Below are 308 nucleotides of genomic sequence, written 5' to 3'. Positions count from 1 at the left end.
AAAAAACACATTATTTTCCACAATGTACATTATTGTTTCTCCTCTATACCCCGCCTTTCTGAAATGCGTCGATATTTACAAAGCTCATCGGTCTGAAGAGCGAGGTATACGCTGATTGGCCAGCTATCCAGTGCATCGTGATTGGCTGAATATCTCAAGTATGTGACGGAAATGTTACACCCCTCACCATACAGTGTTTCCGTGTGTCCCGGTGCTCTAATGCAGCGTTCACCTGCAGCACCAATGCATCACTCACCTGCAGCACTAATGCAGCGCTAATGCAGCTCTCACCTACGACACTAATGCAG

The sequence above is a fragment of the Sinocyclocheilus anshuiensis genome, unplaced genomic scaffold (assembly GCF_001515605.1).
Source record: "Sinocyclocheilus anshuiensis isolate Anshui unplaced genomic scaffold, SAMN03320099.WGS_v1.1 scaffold1680, whole genome shotgun sequence".
In the NCBI taxonomy this organism is placed as follows: domain Eukaryota; kingdom Metazoa; phylum Chordata; class Actinopteri; order Cypriniformes; family Cyprinidae; genus Sinocyclocheilus; species Sinocyclocheilus anshuiensis.
This window is presented reverse-complemented; position numbering follows the sequence as displayed.